The 19,327-nt window shown below is 28.4% G+C and overlaps 1 pseudogene; it reads right to left on the reverse strand.

The window, feature by feature from the left end:
- Positions 1-10,303: 10,303 nt before the first annotated feature.
- Positions 10,304-10,786, reverse strand: LOC145006717 (protein S40-4 pseudogene; annotated as a pseudogene).
- Between the last annotated feature and the right edge of the window lie 8,541 nt (positions 10,787-19,327).

The following is a 19,327-nucleotide window of genomic DNA, read 5'->3' on the forward strand; positions in this document are numbered from 1 at the left end:
CACAACACTACAACAGGTAGATAGATCCGAGAAACATGGGCCGGGTTCGTTAGGCCCAGATTTAAATGGATTGGAAAGTAGAGTTGCACAACAAAACCACTTGTCCAATGATGTTTTATGTAATAATTTAATACGTGCGTATAAAAAGAAAAATAATATAAAAGTCAAAGGATAAATAAACTAATAAATTTTAATTTTGAGAATTTTAAAGTTAAAAGGTAAGTTCATTAATAAAATTAATATATATTTATTACAATTATTACATTAAAATATTACATGAAATTTAATAAAATAAGAACTCATAAAATAACATGTGAAAAAAAAAAACCATAAAATGATATTTAACAAATTGAATAAGAGTGTGACAAGTGACAAAAAAAAAAAAAAAAACATTCATTTATTAGAGATGATTAGTGGGTTTTTCGTGCTTCGGGTTTGATGATTTATTTTGTTTTTTTTATATTTTTCTGGTTGATGTTATTGTAGGTTCTAAAATCAAGCCAATGCATCTTTATAAAGAAAATTTCTTATTAAAGCATTATATATTAAAAGTATATTGTCATTTCTTGAATTAGTTCATAATGATAAAAAACAACCAAAAGCAATTAGTTAGGCTATAAAAGTTGCTAATGCTATATATTTTAAATAAATATGTATAATTACTTACCTTCTTATACATTTAAAAAAATTAATATATGAAAGAGTTGTTTAACATTTTTTTATATATTAACCCTTTTAATTGTCTACAAAAGGTTACAATCTAGTAATGTTACCTAAAGACCCATTAACCTTGTTCTCATAAATTATCTTGCTTCACAGACGTAAGGAGTGTTTTTAGTGGATTTCCCTATTTAGATATCTGATACTTGAAAGATTGACTCTTCTTTCAGCGTTTGGATTGCAGAATGGTAGTGAATCATCAACAACAGTAATACATAATTTCAGGTACATGTAAAAAACATAAAAATTAAATTTAGTATATTTCATAAGAAATGGAAGAAATAAGATATCGTTTATAAACAAAACTTTTTAACGAAATTATTTGATGTGGCCTTCGAATTAGTAGATTGGGGAACATAGTTTTTCTAGAGCCTCAACTTAGTCTTCTTTGGTTAAAGTTCTGCAACATTTAACTTCTTGTAGTCAACTCTACATATATTATATATCCATCATTGAAAGAAAAAAAAAAACAATATGCTATAAGACATTCGTTAGAAAGTAAGTTGATATACATTTTCAATTAGTTCCATTGTCAAGTCCTTTGTAGGTTCACCATATGAGTGATATACAAAGCCAATGAAATTGCTAAACTCGATAAAACCCTCGAGAACAATCCATAGTTGTTCAATAATACACAAATAAATAATCAAACCTAATGTTTGTTAAGTCAACTAAATAAGGTAAGATTGCATCAAATAGCAACACACATTAACTTTGTTAACTTGTATGGACGATGTACTTTTACTTTTATTCATAATAGCAACTTATTTACATCAAGGCTAAACCATTTGGGTCAATGAGCCTAAAAACCTTCGTGGATAAATATTTAGTAGATAAAATAGAAAAGAATATGAAGAAACAAGGAAAACTTCCATTTAAATTTTAAGTAACTTAAAGAGAAGGCAATTGAAGAACACGATCTACAAATCACATCTTAATTGCTTACCCTTGAAATTTTCAGTTGACCAAGAATGTTAATTTTTTAGTTTTCTCCTCATATGTGATGCAGACTAGAACTAGACAGAAGCATAATTGTAATTATTTTAAATGAGGAGATATCAGATGAAACACAACTTTTTATGCATAGTAAAATGCCTCTTGAAGCTAAAAGGAAAGCATTATAGGTGTTTTAGGACTGGAATTGGAAACAGAGTTGTATAACATATTGTATAACTATCTTACTTGAATATGTTTGGAAGCTAATCATTCAATACAAGTTTCAAAGGTTTGCGACGTCGTGGTGAGCCTTTAACTGATGACTGTTAACTTTTAACCAATTTAAGTTTTGCCCAAACCTGGGTAGAATTGAGTATTTGACTAAGAATTTGTCTCATTTTGGCATTAGGTAGCTTGGCGTAGCTGTTCTATTGTTGAAGTTTGTTGTTGAGCTTCTACTGGTTAACTCATGTGAATTTTCTCACTGTGTTATGTGGGTCATATTGATTGTGCTTTGATGATATGGTAGATTAGCTAAGTCGTAGTTGATACTTGTATGTATGTATATTTTGCTGAGTTAATACAAATTCGGGGTTGATGCGAACCCATTCGATTGAAACATATTGTTGAATCAATACGTACTTGGGTTGGTATGGACCCGAGGTTATTACAGACTTGATACCATTATGTATGGTTATATGTGATGCATTGGGGAACTCACTAAAATTTGTCTTACAATTATGAATTAAATGTATTTCAGGTACTTTATCAGTTCGTCGAAATGTGAAGGCATGACTGTACACACTCATCAGAAGTTCAATGAATTGAGATTTGACGATACTTTTCTTTATAATTCTGATTTTGAACTATGGTTTACCAAAGGGTTTTGCCTTGAACATATTTTTACGAGAATGTATTTTTGTTCTAATTTTAAAATGAAAATTTTATTCTGAAAATTGAGACGTTACACTATATTTCATGAGTGTTTAAAATTCTAACACCACGATGAAAGATATTTGTAAATGAAGCAAGAACATACCAGTAAACCAAAATATCTTCATTATCGACTATCATTTTTTCCATTAACAAAGATTCCATAATTTTGTTATGAAGAGGTGGTTGGTACCATATTCCGAAATGTTTTTAAGTAAGGGGTCACTCAATAGTTTTGATAACGACGTAAATTGGGTCCAAAATTACCAATTTGAGACATATTGGTTATTTATCGGTTATCAAAATTGTGAGTAATTTTCTTTGGTATTAATTTAAATTATGGTTATTTTTATCAATATGCATTGTTTTATTTTATAAGCATTTAAGTACGATTTTTCCTTACTTTTCGGCCACTTATGATCGCATGTTTGATTATTTGCTAATATAAATTTTTGGGAAAATGACTTATCAGGGTAATAATCTTTGTCATTTTATTCACATTTAGACGATTTTTTTTTATACATTTGACCATTTAACTTGTTATATGTGTTCACGTATTACCATTGTCACCGACTATAACAAATGACAATGGTAATGTGTGAACACATTTAACAAGTTAAACGATCAAATGTATACAAAAAAACAAAGTTGCCTAAATATGAAAAAAAAAACGAAAAGTTAATTACCATGATAAATTATTTTCCCCATTTTTAATAGCGATTTTATTTTTCATACTTGTTAGTATTGTTTTTTTCAAACGTTGTTTTTAAAGTATCCATGATGTCCTAAATAATAATTAAATATATATCACTTCTAAACTTTACTTTTTAATTAATAAAGATGTTTTTATTTTGTGAAATATTTTATATAGCCTCTTTATATATATATATATATATATATATACACACACACACACACACACACATAGAGAGAGAGAGGGAGAGAAAAAAAAAACATCATAAATGGTCTCTGTGGTTTCCTAAAATCTGGAGTTAAGTCTCCATTGTTTAAAAACATCATAGATGGTCCCTGTGTTTTCAAAACTTTTGACGATTGGTCCTTATTGCTAACTCCGTTAAGTTTTGTCCGTTAACTGAGGGGCATTTTCATCATTTCACTCCCACAGGGACATTTATGATGTTTTCTTGTATCTTTTTTATTAAAATAAATACAATTAAATGTATAAAAGGTCTCTCTCTCTCTCTCTCTCTCTCTCTCTCTCTCTCTCTTTTGGAATGTGGAAACTGTAAAGCCTTGAATCAACCATCGTAGCCTACATTTTGTGAGCGGCTTCTTACACACCACCTCCGGCGAACACCATATATATCACCCTGACAACCACCTTCATACCCACTACCACCAGTGACCAATCTTACACATAAATCTCGAATCATGGTTCACTGTCTACATCTACAACACCAAATCTTGTGTGATTCAGAAGGAGGACCGAACCTTGTGTCATTCAGGAAGGATTGCGATCGATTGCGATTGAAGAAGGACTGCAACATCAAATTCGAGATAAGAGGAAAGGATTGTGATCGATTGGAGAAGGAGAACCGAACCTTGTGTGATTCAGAAAATATAGAAATAGATGAGAGCTCGATCGATTTAGGAGAAAAGAGATTGAAGGGAGCTTTGATTTTTGCCGCCTCATTGATTAAGAACAAGTCGTAGAAAATGGTTGCAGTTTCTTCTTCTTGTCACGACGCACATGAAACGCACGCATCTAAGAAGCATAATTGATTGTGAGCTCCTTTACAGTGTGTCTTCTCCGGTGGCGACAAAAGGTAAGTCTGAATCGGAACCTTAAATTTGAATAAAACCTGAAATCGGGTGTCTTTGTGTGAATGAAGAGATGATATAAGGGAAATAAAGATTGATTTAGGTAAAGAGATGAAAAGGGGTAGATCTTTCATGTTCTTTGTTGTTCTTGGTTTCATGTTCGTCTCTATTTCTTTGTCTGGTCACGACGATACCAAGTGCAGATACACCTGTGTACAATGTGTAATCATTTAAGCGTTTCCCGGTGTTTCCTCAAGTCTCCGACACAATCTATAATTGGGAACATGTGTAAATCAAAAATCAACACAAGGAAGAAAGGGAGAAAACAGAAATTGAGGGAATAAAGAATTAAATAAATATAATGTGTTTGAGGTCAAACGCTGCTCATCTGAGTTGATCATAAAATATGTTGTGGGGAAGAGATAGAGTCTTTGTTTGGGGATTTGTGGTGGTTTCAGGTGGCGGTGGGTCTTCCTCTTTGATGAACTCCGTCATTTCATTTAGATAGAAACGATCCGCCATTTTACGATGTTGTCTCTTATTGTTTGTTCGAGAGAGAGAGAGAGACCTTTTATATATTTAATTATATATATTTTTTAAATATACGAGAAAAAAATCATAAATGGTCCCTGTGTTAATGAAATGATGAAAATGACCCCCAGTTAACGGACAAAACTTAACGCAGTTAACAATAAGAACCAATTGTCAAAAGTTTTGAAAACACATGGACTATGACTTTTTAAACCACAGGGACTTAACTTCAGATTTTGGGAAATCACAGGGATCATTTATGATGTTTTTTCATATATATATATATATATATATATATATATATATATATATATATATATATATATATGTGTGTGTGTGTGTGTGTGTGTGTGTGTTAAGCATATACAATATTTTTAAAGTAAATAGTATCTAATAATCATATTAATAAATTGAATATGTAACAATAAGTATGGAGAGTCTTTTAAAAAAATAAAAAAATATTACGTAACAAATAAAAAAATATATATTGTTAATGTTTTAAAATTGTTACAACTTTTTAATACTTTTTAATTAGAGGTTTATAGACTTTTAATTTTTTTTAATACAACGTTTTAAACTTGTATTTAACGAAAGTATTTTAAACTGTTATAAAAATATATTAACTTTTCATACAAAATATGTGAAACACTTTAAAAATGTTGTAAAAGAAAGTTTAGAAAAAATCGTATGAAAGTTGTAAAAAAAATTGTATAAAAATGTAAAAAAAAAAAGTTCAAAAATTATAAGAAAATTTTAAAATATTTGATTTAAGAGCACTTTTATTAAAACTATATGAAAGTATAAAAAAAATTATAAGCAAAGTTTAAAACATTGTATTAAAAACACTATAAAAATATTATAAGAAATTATAAAGACTCTTAAGAAATATATAAAAAAATGTTTACATTTAGACAACTTATTTTATTGTACACATTTGATCATTTAACTTGTAGAAAACATGTTTACATATTAACATTATTATCTAACAGATGATAATAATAATAATATTTAAATAAATTTAACAAGAAAATAGTCAAATATATAATTTTTTTTTTCTTAATATGATCTAAAAGAAAAGATAACCTCCATGTCTAAGTCATTTTCCCTAAACTCTTTTAGGCTAAACTGAGTGGGGGTCGCGACCCTTACTCACTAAAGTCGTTAAAGATCTTGTACACCGCCCCTAGCACTAATTAGGGGGTTGCTAGAAATTAGTCATCAAAGGCATGACCAGATGTAAGAGAGATTATTAACCTCTTCTAATTGGCTGAATTGATATTTGGAGGATAGCTCGACTCTTTTTTTGAATTGATGTTGACCACATTTTATATCCCCAAGAAATTATGTTATTAATTAAATAAAAAATGTTTGTGTATTATATATATATAGGGTTATGTTCATGTGAGACGGTCTAATTTTGTGAGACCGTGAGACGCATTTTTTTATTTTATTTATTTATTTTTTATTTTTTTAGTTAATTCAAGTTTCGAAAATAATATTTAAAAAAAGAATTTTTGAATTTTTCCATTTATTTTGTATTTTAAAATTATTTTTTAGAATATGTACAGTGTAATATCCTATTAGAATATTTCACGTATTTTTCAAAAAAAAAAAAGAAATTTTTTAATTTTATTTTTTTTAGTTAATTCAAGTTCCGAAAATAATATTTAAAAAAATAATTTTTAGATTTTTCCATTTATTTTGCATTTTAAAATTATTTTTTAGAATATGTTAGTGTAATATTCAATTAGAATATTTCACGTGTTTTCAAAAAAAAAGGATTTTTTTAAAAAAAATTTTTAGTTAATTCAAAATCCGAAAATAATATTTAAAAAAAGAATTTTTGGATTTTTCCATTTATTTTGCATTTTAAAATTATGTTTATTTTTGGTCTCACGGTCTCACAAAATTAGAATGGTCTCAAATGAACCTGAACCTATATATATATATATATATATATATATATATATATATATATATATATATATATATATATATATATTTACTATCTTATAAAAGAAATCTAACTATTTCTAAAAATAGATTGATTATAATAATAATATTTTTTTAAGACGTCCAAATGATAAAGCTGATAGTACAAGTAACAATTAATAAAATAATATTAAATTTTAACCACATTTTGATTTCAAAAATTTATCATCAAATCTCCTTATATTTCTCAGCAATTTGATATGGTTCCCTCAAATCCCGAATTCATTCAAATTTTTGAACCCTTTTAGATATTCTTAAATTTAGCATGTTGATTCAAATATCCCTCCAATCGCATATACTTCTTTGTTCCCTCGCCTGCTATAAAGCCCACCGTCCAGGAACAAAAAATGACTTCATCTCCCAAATAACACCATAGTTTGATTATTTTGTCATCGATATGTACTTTCTTTTGTAACATAATATTTTTGTAGAGGAAACATATCACCGAAAGAATTTACACGCCCCGCCGCTTTGCGCGGGTACACTGCTAGTATATATATATAATATTATTTAATATGAAATAAAAAAATTTGTTTACTAAAATAAAGTAATTAAATTAAATTACAAAAATTAAATACAAAAAATATATTTATTAAAATATAGTAATTAAATTAAATTAAAAAAAAAAAGAAAATGCAAAAAATTGAGTGCTAAGAGACTAAGAGTGTTACCGCTCCTTAGCAAATGTTAAGTGTAGATGTTAAAAGTAGAAAAATGATGTGACATTTAAAATGCTTATGTAGCAAGATGGTAAGAGTGTCATCACTGCTCTTAGCCTTATCCTCCCTTCCTTTCCACAGTGTTGTTAAAAAGGTTATTACTTTATTTTCAGTGATATATAAATTAGAGTAAGTGAAAAATTGACTTACAATGGAGATGTACACCCACAATTAGGGGTAAATTGTACCTTTAAAATTTTCAGTCATATATATCCTCCCTTCCTTTCCACCATGTTGTCTCTTTGTTCAAAAAAAAAAAAAACTAGGCAAATGGGAAGAAGTAAATAGATTTTTGACAAAAAATAATACATAAATGATCCTAGATATAAATGATCCTAGATCACAATTTCAGTTTATTTTACTTCTCTATGACAAACATAATTCCTATCACCCAGATACCCTACAATTTTTTGTTTGTAGATGCCATTCGGTTCAAGAAGAAGGGCACAAATGGGAAGTTGTGCAGTCAGATATTCACGTAAGACCATCTTCAACTCATTTTTATTTTTATTTTCCTCAAAAATAGAATAAAATAGGGTAAATAGTGTTTCATCTCCAACCATACATCATTTTCTATCCTATTTTTACCCCCAAAAAATATATTTTCATTATTCTAACTTATATAAATTATCAAACACAAACATTCTATTAATTTGGTTTTAACATATATATAATCGATATTTTTTATTACAATAATATTAAATAAATAAAATTATAATTACAACACTTAATTATAAAGCTTTTGTAAAATATGTTATTGTGTTTTAAAATTTCAATATGCATTTAAATTTTAATATGAATTTGATAAACAATTATTAAATATTATATTTAAATTATAATTAGTAGATAAAAAAACCAGAAATATATAAATATATAAAAAAAAGACTAAAATCGACAACTAAAAGTTGATCCCTATTGAGAAATGAATAGTATAACACAAAATATGATGTTATACTATTCATTTCCCCTAAAATAAAGAAATAAATGGGATAGGGTTGGAAAGGAATAAATGAAAAAAATGGAAAGAATAATGAAAAAAGATAGTGGAGTGTCTTAAATGTTGGTTTATTTATTTATTTATTTTAAATGATCACTTATTCCATTTGGAGCACACCACTTTTTTGGTTATTTTTATTGATCATTCAATACATATTGAATGATCTATCCCCTCATCTTTTAATTATATTTTAATTTACCCTTTTATTATATTATTTGATTTGTCACTTTATTTAATTTATCTATCCTATATTTTGTGATATCTTACGAACTTTTAGAGGTATTATCAAAATGCATTTAATACAATATGTGTTTAAAAATGACTAACTAAATGGAGAGGGTTATATATTAGTTAAATTTAAAGAAAATGATAGTGGAAAAGGTTAAACATTAAAGAGATCATTTATTTAGAGGTTAAAGTTAATGGAATGATGAAATGATAATAATTTTAAGCTATAACACAACCCAATCATTAGAGACGCTTGAAGGTCAAAAGAGTTTTGGGATTTGTGTTTTCCTTATAAGATTTTGAAAAGAGGTGTGGTTTAATTATTTTTTATTTTTCATAATTACATTTAGTTTAAAAATAATAAAATAAAAGCAAAATAGTCAATGTTAGCTCAAAAGCCATTCGTATAAATTTTAAAAACACAAGGACCATTCATGCAAGTTTAAAACCCTGACTATTTGTATAAAAAAAACTAGCACATTTTAAAAACACAAGGACCGTTCATGCAAGTTTAAAACACACAAGGACTATTTGTATTAAAAAAAACTAGCACATATTAAAGCTGTGATTTTATTAAAGAGAAATTAAATATTCTTTTTATCTTTTGTACCTTTAAGTTCTTTTAGTCGTTTAAGTTCTCCTAATCGTTTAAATGATGATATATGTTACGTTAATATCCTAAAATATTATTAAATAACTATTAATATACATGTTACTATTTAAATTTGATATCTAATAACAAAAGACAAGAGAATATTTAATTTCTCTTTATTAATTAAATGACTCGTTCCTTTTTTATATAAAGACGTAAGGTTATCGTAATATGTTCTCTCATTTATCAAACCGATCACTCTACGTTATAAAACGGCCACCATATTTATAACTGATTAGTTTTGAATTACAAAATGATTTTTTTTAAATGACATCCATCATAAAAACCTTAAAGAAACCAAGGTTTGTTGCTTTCTGACGAATAAACTAATAAATCTACGATCATGTTGTATTAAAATAAAATGGATAGAATATCAAAATTGAATTAGTCAATAGTCAACCAATAGTTTGAACTGGACTATGTCAATAGTCATCACGTAATTTCAAAGTCAATATGTTTACACCACCAACAACAACAATCCAACAATCACAAAAACATTTCAATTTTGTTACCAATTACAAATCTCAAAGTGTTAATACAATGAAAAAACGACAAAATCATCAAATGATATTTTCTCATTTCAGTCTCAAAATTTGCAGATTGCATTTGAAGCTACATATTACTCCGTGTTACGTAAAAAAATTGCTCATAGAATCACAGGTAAATCTAAAATCAGATCATAACAAAAGAATATATTCATGGTGGATCTAAGAGTATAGTAGTAGGAATAAGAAGAAAGTAAGGACCAATTACTAATTGGTTGATTGTGTAGGCAAAATTTTGGATCATCAAACATCCGCAGATCCTTCATTTTCAATCTTCAAATCCGATTTTCTTCCATACCGCGTTACGAACCCTGCTCAGATCCCTCCCTTTCAAAGTCCTACCAATTCCTTCATGTACAGAAAGTGACGCGATTCTTCCCCTCGCTAAATACTCGTGCGGCGGAATCCGGTCCTCGTCGCCGTACCGATCATCATCAAAATCATCATCGTCGCCGAGTGTCCTACGGTTTTCCATGAGTTCATCCTTCAGTATCATTGACCAATCAGGAACATCAACCGGCAGCGACAACGCTGTTCCTCTAACCACGCCTCCTCGCTTCTCCGTCGTCGGTACCGACTTCTTCGAGATTCGAGAACCTGTTACCGACTTATGAAAGTCCGGCGACGAGGAGACGTTCCAGACGTCGAATTCGTTGAATTCGAACCTCAAATCCGTCGCCGTAGGACCTTCTCTTTCGCCGGAGAAGTACAGGTAGTTTCCTCTACCTAAGTAGCTCCTCGATGCCGCCATTAAAATCAAATGAACTTTCTCTCTCAAAAATTAGGTTAGATTTAGCTCTGTGTTTGAAAGTCCTATCAAATTGATCACTTTTGTTCGTATTTATAGACTCTCTCTCTCTCTCTCTCTCTCTCTCTCTCTCTCTCTCTCTCTCTCTCTCTCTCTCTCTCTCTCTCTCTCTCTCTCTCTCTCTCTCTCAATGATTTCTTTTATTTATTTAAAATTCCATGCAACTTCATTGCAGTTTAAATATGTACTTTCACGCGGAAAATCAATATATATTATAATTTCACATATTTAGATTATATATTTTATAATTTTTATAGAATAACAAGATATATTATATTTAATCATGTAAATGTAAACTAATACGGACAAATAAGCGAAAAATATGCAATTTCTGTAGTGAACGAAATAGAAATACATTACGATCAATATATTGACTTTAGCTCGACATAATATATAAACATTGTTGTCTTTATTAATTAAATAGTTTATATATGTATAGTTGTATACTGTTGAAGCATTTATTAATTTGCTCAAAATTATTTATAAGACAAGTTGTTTTTTGTTTGCACATATATCAATTATTAAGCTACAACGACATAATTAGAAATTTGATAAAAAATAAAAAAAATAATTCAATTACCTAATTCAAATATATCTGTGAATGATTATGAGGTGGGCCAGATGTATGTGTCTCGCATCTTATATCTCTCTTCATTATTTTAGTTCCTAATCCATTTTAACTTAATTAGTTATTAACACATGTTTCTACAAACAAACTATTAATTCTTAAATAATATTAATAATTCACAAAAAAAACAACATAATGAATATTCGTTTCGACGTTCAAATTTGTGATTGACTGCCAAATGCCAATAGATCATGAAAATATTATTCATGGAGCTTGAACAAATATTTTATGAGAAAATATATAAAAGTTGTTATATTTAATACACATTTATGATGTAACAAATGTTTTTAATAAACCACACAACTTTTACTTATCTCAATTCAACCAGTTTACCTCCTACAACAATTTTTTTTTATAAGTTGGTCCACAAAAATACAAAAATATAATAAAGTCTATATAATTTATCCAAAATCACCTCATAAAAAGCCATGCAACTTGCTTGGTTTAGAGTTTTTTTAGATGTTAGTTTTTAATTAATTTTATATATTTAAAAGTTAATAAGTATTTTTAGAAAATATTTCTATATAAATACAAACTACAACTACAACTTGTAGCTACAAAGTAACAGCTTTCAACTAAAAATTACTTTTGTCAAAACATAGAATCAGATGGATTGAAAACATGATTTTCTTAAAAATAGATAACTCCAAAAAATATATGGCATTTTTATAATTTATCATTATATTTCAGCTGTGTAAATTCTTAAAAAAAATCAAATAATTGTGGGAAATTTAAAATGGAGAATAAAATATCAAGTAAATTTTTTTTTTTTTTTTTTCACATTTCATGCTTATGTAATAAGGAACGAGATAAGACAAAAGAACCGTATATCCTTGTATTTTTCTTGATTTTAACCAAGAGAGAAGGGGAGGAATTTCAGAGTTTTGTCGTGACGTAGGGGATAAATGCACGATAAATGATAAATCTTGGGATGTTCAGCTGGTGCGTGGAACACTGTAAGCTCCCTAGTCACTACTGCTGATGTTGACACGATTATGACACGTGTATAGTCACTAATCAAAACTTGTGGTGGAGCCGATAGGATGCATTTGGAAGAGCCACGTGAAGTGGAGCGTGTGGGGTGTTGTGTAGTGTAGCGCGTTTTGTCCATGACAACTCACGTAACCATGGTCCCCCATTTTTGGCGCTGTCTATGTAAAACGCGACACATGTACAAAAATTTACTGAGGTCATGTATTTTGGATGTATCCTAAGTTAGATTTCTATCTGTTTTTTTGTATTATTTTTAAGTGAAAGTAAATGTAACCACTATCATTTATTTTGTTGTAAAATAGATACTTTGTGATACATTTCAATCATACACTTTACATGTGAAATCCACTATTTCTGTAGATTACTTTTTGTATTACCACCACCAAAACATATTAAAACACAATTATTTTTATTGTACGATTATTTTTCTATATACTATCAAATTGTTATATATATGGTGCGAGATTGATCGATTTTTGAAGATTTTTTTTTGTTATGAGGATTTTAAAATATTATTTTCACAGAAAAAAGAGTTTTATGGTGTAAAAATTAACTGGTATTTTGAGATATTGTGAACCTGTGAATAGATTTTCTGGAAAAAGAAATGGAGAAATGTAAAATCTGACACGACACGATAACCTGATACGAATCCGACACGAAGTTAACGGGTTAAGGTTAGAGATTTCAACCCGTTTATGTACACGGTTTAACACGATACGACACGATAATTAAACGGGTAGAGTTAGAGTCAAGACTTTCAACTCGAAGATGATCCGTTTAATTATATATATATATATATATATATATATATATATATATATATATATATATATATATATATATATATATATATATATATATATTTCATATTTTTATAAATATTTTCAATATTATACATTTGTAGTGCTCCAAATTAAAGAACTAAAAGTAAAATTTAAAATTTCAAAGTGATTTAATTTTACTCTTCCTCACTATCTATATCTCATTTGCTTCACAATTCTAACTTTTTTTATTTTGCTTTCTAAACTTACTACTACATCCGTACCATTTTTATTGTCAAATTTTGACTTTTGAAGTCTTTATTCTTCAAATTTGACCTTAAATATTTTTGTTTTTATATATAACACTTAATGCAAAATATATGAATGGATTGTATTTTAAATGTCATTTCATTATTATAAGTTTTATCAAGTAATTTATAACACAAATAAAAATATTTAAGATCAAAGTAGAAAAATAAATACTTTAAAAGTAAAAGATTAACAATAAATATGAGACGGAGGGAATATAATTTTTTTTTCCGTTCCACCTCCGAACTTCATTATCTTACTTTTTCATTTTTTTTTCCTCCATGACTTTTACTTTACAGCCTTCGAAATGTTTCAACCCGACATGACACAACATATTTATAAGGTTTAAACCTTAACCCGAAACCCGACACGAAAATAAACGGGTTGACACGACACAACACAATAATTAAACGGATCGGGTTAGGGTCAAACACTCTCAACCCGTTTAATGTCTTGACACGACACGACACGTTTTCCAGGTCTAGTGAAAATACGAAAATACGAGAAAAACCATTAAAAAATATCCTAAATTATGGGATTGATTACTCATCCAATAGTGAACTTCGTAATAGTCCTTGCAAAATTCTAGTTATTTTAAAGAAGAGATAATGATGTAAATTGATAATATATTTATCGATTTTTACATATTCAATCATTGATATTTTTTTTCATCCACATTTAACCCTTCAACTTGTTAAACTGTACACGTTTAGTTCTTATGACCGCTACTTCAGGTTAGCTGGCAAAAATCACTTAATAGGGTAATATATTTCTCACTTTGTACACATTTAATACGTAGTATTTTTGTACACATTTAGCCCTCAATATATATATATATATATATATATATATATATATATATATATATATATATTGCAAAATAAATCATTTTTGTTTTTTTACTCATTTAGTAATTATGAATCATTTCTTAAGGTTTTTCTCATGACATCTTACATGAGACAATCATTAATGAGGTGTTCGAGGCTTTTGATGCTTATGTCAATCGTGATCTCGGATATTTGGTTGTTTAGGTCATGTATTATGAACGTCAGAACTTCTTTATACGATCTTTATATTCATGCGTTTGTATTTTAATCTAATACAACTTTCGTTTATATTACTCTTGTTAAAAAGTAATATATTTATGTATGATTTTTATATCCATATGTTTTTTATAGATAAATGTATGAATGTTTTTGTTTTTATAAAATCGTAAGTAAAAATATATTACATTCTAACGAGAATAATTTTAACAAAAGTTGTAGTACACTAAAAAAAAACAAACACGTGGATATAAAGATCGTTAAAATCTGATATCGTATGAAGAAGTTACGACGTTCAGAACACAAGACCTAAGCCGAATTACAAAACCTACACAATGTAACACCCGGAATCCTAGGTATATTATTTTAATATTTTATTTTTGGAATTTGTGAAGAAACTCGACGAGTTGATGCTTAGATTCGCCGAGTGGGGTCGCGGTTGATCATCCGGGTTCGCGTTGGACTCGGTGAGTTCATGAATGGACTTGGCGAGTCCACGCTGTTTAATGAAACCCTAATCCTTCGGAGTTAAAGCCTATTTAAAGGCCCTTATGGTCGTCCATTACGGCTACCACACCCCAGAGAGAGAGTCTTAGATCGCTTGTGAAGAGAAGAGAGACCATTGTTGATCAACTGTTGGTAAAATTTGAAGGAAAAGGTGACCAAGGCAAAAGAAGGCTGAAGGAAATGCAAAGCTAGTGTCTTCAGAGATCAAAGGCTTCATATTAACGTATTCCTTTGGACCTTCTCCAATTTTGGGTGTTGATTCATAGAGTTTGGGTTTTGTTATGGCCCTTTAGAAGAAGAAAATGTAGAGTGCTTAGTCCCCTCTCGAGTTGGCCTTTGGATCTGGACTCAAAAGGGTCCAGAGACTTCAACCCATGAAGCTTTATGAGTTTTTGTGGGGTGATTGGACTTAGGTTGCTATCTTTGGGACTAAATCACCATTTGATGCCATTATGTATATATGTAAGCATCAAGTTTCGAGCTTTACGTGATTATATTGATTGGGAAGGACAGATCTATGGATTTGAGGAATAGATCTGACCTCAGGAGGTCAATAAAACTTGTGCATGGCATGTACCCGCCGAGTTGTTCTTGGGACTCGGCGAATTGAGTCGGGGTAGCCCCGCGATTCTTCCCTGGGGACTCGTCGAGTAAAGGGAGGGACTCGACGTGTTAAATGGGACTAAAGAGTTAAGTGGACACAGGTGGACTCGCCGAGTTGCCCAAGTGCACTCGCCGAGTCGGGTCAAAGTTTGACCGTTGACTTTGGTTGACTTTTTGGGGTTTGGTCAACAATGAGGGCCTTTGAGCCAAAGGAGGGGTAAAATGGTCTTTCACCCTTCTGAGGGAGCTTAGAGAAAGTAGAGTCTAGTTCTGGGAGTTATATTTATGAGAATATTACTTTATGTGTTTAGGCGGAAGCTAGATCGTATTTCTACCGAGTCAGTGGTTTACCGAGATATCAGAGGTGAGTCTTCTCACTATACTGTACCTGGAAGGGTACCTATGTGTGACTGGAAGGTCTGATATGCTATAAGATATATGCATTGTATGTGATTAGTTACCCGTTTGTATGTGCTATGTATGTTATGCTTGATATGGGCCGGAAGACATTATGATGTAGATCGGAAGGTCAGGGAGTTTTGGACCGGAAGGTCGACACGGGTAGGACCGGAAGGTTTACCGGGTTGGGACGGAAGTCCCCTGAGACACATGGACCGGAAGGTCATGGCCTGGAAGGGCGTATGTGTGTAAGTGGTATTTTGGGGAACTCACTAAGCATTTATGCTTACAGTTGTTGTGTTATGTGTTTCAGGTACTAGCGAGGACTGTGGGAATGCTCCGACATGATTTGTACACACTGACGGAAGATTTATTTTATGATCTTGGGATGTATTTTTATTATGATGATATTTGCTAAACATGAGATTTGAGAATATTGAATGATGGTCTATGTTGTTTGCAAAATGAAAAATTGTATTGAAAATTCACGTTGTTACACGCGATGGACATAAACATCAACAAACCGAAACACCTCATCAATGATTGTCTCACATAATATATATTGAGAAAAAACTAAAGAAATCATTTATAAGTACTGAATGAGTACAAAAATAAAAATAACTTATTTTTGAAATATATATATATATATAGGACTAAATGTGTACAAAATGAAAATATATTACCCTATTAAATCATTTTTCTCGGTTGACCTAGAGTTACCAATCATAAGAACTGAATGTGTACAGTTTAATAAGTTCAATGGGTAATATGGAACAAAAAAAAAAAAAACTCAGTAACTAAATATTTAAAAATCAAAAAAATATATTATCCTTTTAAGTTAAAGCAAAAGTCATCTCTAACTTATTTATATTATTATTATTATTATTATTATTATTATTATTTTTATTTATTTATATTTACAATTTAGCCCAAAAAATCGATAAACACTTGAAAAAAAACTTTTATTCCTAGATAATGCCGGTTTCCAAGGTTTTCTGAAAATTTGAAGGATTTTTTTTGAAAATAAACAATCAAATATGACTTTTTTGATAATAGGGTTATAGCTTAAGGATTTTTTTGAAAATTTTTCTATATATATATATATATATATATATATATATATATATATATATATATATATATATATATATATATATATATATATATATATATATATATATATATATATATATATATATATATATATATATATATGCTAAATTAATTTGAAGAAAACTCGTATTTATTTATTAAAAAATCAAAAATAAATATACCATCTACATCATTTTCACTAAAAAAACTCAAAAAATATTAAAAACTAAATGTGCAAAAAAAATAATAAGGACTAAATGTGTACAAACTGAAAAATATATTACTCTATGAAATCATTTTTCCCGGCTAAACTAGAGTCGTCGGTTATAAGGACTGAATGTGTACAGTTTATAAGTTTAAGGAGTAAATGTGGACGAAAAAACTCAGTGACTCAATATGTACAAATGAAAAAAATATATTACGTTTTTAAGTTATTGAAGTTTTACTCTACTAAAGCAAAAGTCATCTCTAATTTATTTATTTATTTATGTATTTATTTATTATTATTATTATTTTGCAATTTAACCCAAAAAAATGGTAAACACTTGCAAAAAAACTTATATTCCCATATAATGCAGTTTCCAAGGTTTTCTGAAAATTTGAAGGACTTTTTTGAAAATAAACATTCAAATATGATTTTTTTGTTAATAGGGTTACATTTTAAGGATTTTTTTGAAAGAATTTCTTTTTATATATACTAAATTAATTTGAAGAAAGCTCGTATTTATTTATTAAAAAACTCAAAAAAATATACCATCTACATTATTTTCACTAAAAAAACTCATTTTTATTTATCAAAAACATAATAACCATAATTTATGTATATCATTTTTTGGGGTTTTTTTTTGTGATATTGAACAATGCTATATACAACAAATTTACGAAACTCTCTTAAATTATATACGATGACTATAATAATTAAGATTATATATATATATATATATATATATATATATATATATATATATATATATATATATATATATATATATATTGTATTTAATTTATATGTTATAAAACAACTATAATTTAATTTGGTAACATTTAAAAAAAATAAAAACTCATTAAATTGTCATTTTTTACACTACAGGTATGTAGCATGTTTATAGACTACATGGTATATTCATTATTGATTATTCAAGTTTTTGGTGTAAAATTAAGCAACTTAGATATAAAGAACGACAATTTAGTGAATTTTTTTTTAGAAGTGATCAGATTAAATTAAAGTTGTTCTATAACACACAAATTAAATACAATTTATATATGATATAGACGGTATCTTAATAATTTTAGTTATCATGTATAATTTAAGTGGACTTCGTTGATTTTGTAGCATTGTTCTATAACACAAACAAAAACCAAAAATGATAAATTATCGTTATTGTGTTTTTTGATAAATAAAAATGAGTTTTTTTTTTTTTTTTTTTTTTTTTTTTTTTTTTTTTTTTGGTGAAAATGATATAGATGATATCTTTATTTTGAGTTTTTTAATACATAAATATGAGTTTTCTTCAAATTAATTTAGTATATATAAAAAGAACATTTTTAAAAAAAATCTTTAAACTTTAACGAATTAATGAAAAAGTCATCTCTGATTGTTTATTTTCAGAAAAGTACTTCAAATTTTCATAAAATCTCTAGAAACCGGCATTAGCCAGGAATAAGAATTTTTTTTGCAAGTATTTACCGTTTTTTGGGCTAAATTGCAAAGAAAAAAAAAATCACCAATGACTTTTGCATCAATAGAGCCAAAATTCAGAGATTTTACTACAGATTTCCCATTATATTTCTTTTTTTTCTCAAATTTTTTTGTTTATTTAATCTTAATTATAATAAAATAGGTTATCAATCCATCTATATACTTTCAAATTGTTCTAAAATATCTTATCTGTCTATATCTCTTGAAAAATTCATATATCATATCTATCTACATCTCTTGAAAAATTCATAAAGTGTCTTTTAGATGTTCAGATTCTGTGCACAAACATAACAAAAGAAAAGCAAATTTACTTCGGTTTGATTTGATAAAATTTGGAGTGTTGTTAGTGTTCATACATAATAAAAAACCTTAATTAATCTTGAATGCAAATCTTTGATGTTGATTAGACACAGCAGATGACCCTTCACACTTAAAGTTTTAAACCACTCC

Source organism: Lactuca saligna, chromosome 1, assembly GCF_052625555.1.
Source record: "Lactuca saligna cultivar CGN05327 chromosome 1, ASM5262555v1, whole genome shotgun sequence".
Taxonomy (NCBI): Eukaryota; Viridiplantae; Streptophyta; class Magnoliopsida; order Asterales; family Asteraceae; genus Lactuca; species Lactuca saligna.